At 55.1% G+C, this 2,002-nt stretch overlaps 1 long non-coding RNA gene across 1 annotated transcript; it reads left to right on the top strand.

The window, feature by feature from the left end:
* Positions 1 to 22: 22 nt before the first annotated feature.
* Positions 23 to 1,897, top strand: LOC121024115 (uncharacterized). Its single transcript, XR_005787610.1, has 4 exons — positions 23 to 120; positions 246 to 382; positions 483 to 528; positions 1,353 to 1,897. It is a non-coding gene; the product is annotated as an uncharacterized LOC121024115 (long non-coding RNA).
* The last annotated feature ends 105 nt before the right edge of the window (positions 1,898 to 2,002 follow it).

The following is a 2,002-nucleotide window of genomic DNA, read 5'->3' as shown; positions in this document are numbered from 1 at the left end:
GGGGGGCCGCGGCCCGCGCTCCAGCCGCGGCGCGCCGGCTGCAAACTTTAGCATCTCCCGGTCTGGCATCCGCTGGAGGGAAGAGAGAGAGAAGCGTCTCCCGTGGCTTCTCCTGCAAAGGTTTTCTCTTCTCGCCTCCGTGAAAAAGGATAACGAGATGGGGGTGGGAGCAGGAAACGGTTTAAGTTAATTTAAACTGTCTGCCGCAGGCAACAATCCAGAGAAGGTTTTTCCCTGTTTTTCAGAGGCACGTCTGAAGCACTGAGGGAAGCTCTTTGCTGCAGCCCAGCGGCCACTGGTAGATCTTGGAAAGTGGAGGCTGGAGGCGCCGCTTAGAGAGGGTCCCATGGAGGAGCAGCACCCAGGCCTGGCGGTGGCCGAGGTCGGGGAGTTGCGGGGGGGGGGGGGGGGGGGGGGGGGGTTGGGTCCGGGGCCCTTGAAGGGGCGTGGCTAATACTGCCCGAGGGCTTTCTCTTTGCCAGGCACCTTTCGTACCTGGAGCTTGTTTTATCGGCCAGAAGCCTTGAGGTTGGTGACATTCGTCCCGCTTGGCAGATAGGAAACTGAGGCCCAGAGGAGTTAAGGGCACAGATCCAGGAAGTGTCAGAGCCCAGGTTTTAAGTCATGAAGGACCATCCAGAGAGCTCACTATCTAAAGGGCTCTGCCATGCTGCTGACAGGAGATGCTGTGACCGTTCCCATCGTACAGATAAAGACACTGAGGCCTCCAGAGGGTTATCCAGGGCACTTGTCTATAGTCGGCTGCCCAGACCCTCATCCCACCCCCACACCTGCAATTCTCCCTTGAACCCTGGGAGCTGACCTCAGATGGCTGCAGAGCTGGCGGGGGAGTGTTGGGAATCCGCCTCTGAAGAGGCCCCAGGGGGCAGTCACTGACAGCGTTCTTGATGACCCAGGCAGTGTGCAAGGTTCAGGGGGCCTCAGAGGCTGAGCCCACCCGACCCCTCCCCACCTGTCTCCTCTCTCCCTCCTTGGTGCCCAGAGGCATGACATTAACACGTGGGGCTTCATTTCACCCGACAACTCATTCCTGCATTCAGTCAGTATTTACTGAGTGTCTGCTGAGGCCAGGCACTGTGCTTGCTGGACAGCGAGGGGACAGTGGTGGACAGGGTGCTTAGTGGTGGAGGCAGGTGACAAGTCAACCAAGGAACGCACACAAGCTGATCTTGGACCCTAATAAGTGCTGGGGAATAAATGACGTGAGGTGATACACTAAAGAGGGCTGGCGTCGGGGGACCCTGTTGTCACCGCTCTTATCTGAACCCTTTGCCACTGCACCTGTTGCACTCTGACATGTGTGTAACGTCTGCACCTGTCCCCCCGACCAGGTGTGACAGCTCTGGTAACCTGCTAAAGCAGCTCAGAGATGGCTGAAGAGTCTCCCGCAAAGCATTGACACCGGTTTCAGGAACGGAGGTCACAGTGATGGTCAAGGTGCCCTGAGCCCTTATTCTGTTCAGTTGTATTCCTCGTCTCCATCAATCCGTGCAACAGCCTTTCAGATAGATACCGTTACTGACCCATTTGACAGATGTGGAAACTGAGGTCACGCCTCTATCAAAGGAGAGCCGGGATTTGAACAAAGTGCCCTGATTTCAGCACCACGCTTCGAACCACGGCACCCTACAGTCTGACACCCAGCTGGCCTCAGACTCCGTGGGAAGTGCTTTAGGGAAGAGGTGGATGTGTCACCCCCCTCTCTGAGCCTTCATTCCCTGAGGCCCGCAAAACAGGGGTGAAGCACAAAGCTCACCTCAGCTGGTTGTTCATTTGAGGGATATGAGATAATCCAAGTGACCTGTCCAGCAAGAAGCCTGGAATCCAGAAAGGGATTTTTTAACTCAAGGATGAATGAATAAATAAAGGAGCTTTATAGATGTTAGTTTTCCTCATCATTCCCCAATTCTGTAATAATAATAATAGTTTTAAAAACCCCAATAACTCCTGCCAGGGCCACTTCTCTGCCCAAATTCCAGCA

This window comes from Herpailurus yagouaroundi, unplaced genomic scaffold (genome assembly GCF_014898765.1).
Source record: "Herpailurus yagouaroundi ecotype Mexico unplaced genomic scaffold, PumYag 56907, whole genome shotgun sequence".
In the NCBI taxonomy this organism is placed as follows: domain Eukaryota; kingdom Metazoa; phylum Chordata; class Mammalia; order Carnivora; family Felidae; genus Herpailurus; species Herpailurus yagouaroundi.
This window is presented reverse-complemented; position numbering and strand designations above follow the sequence as displayed.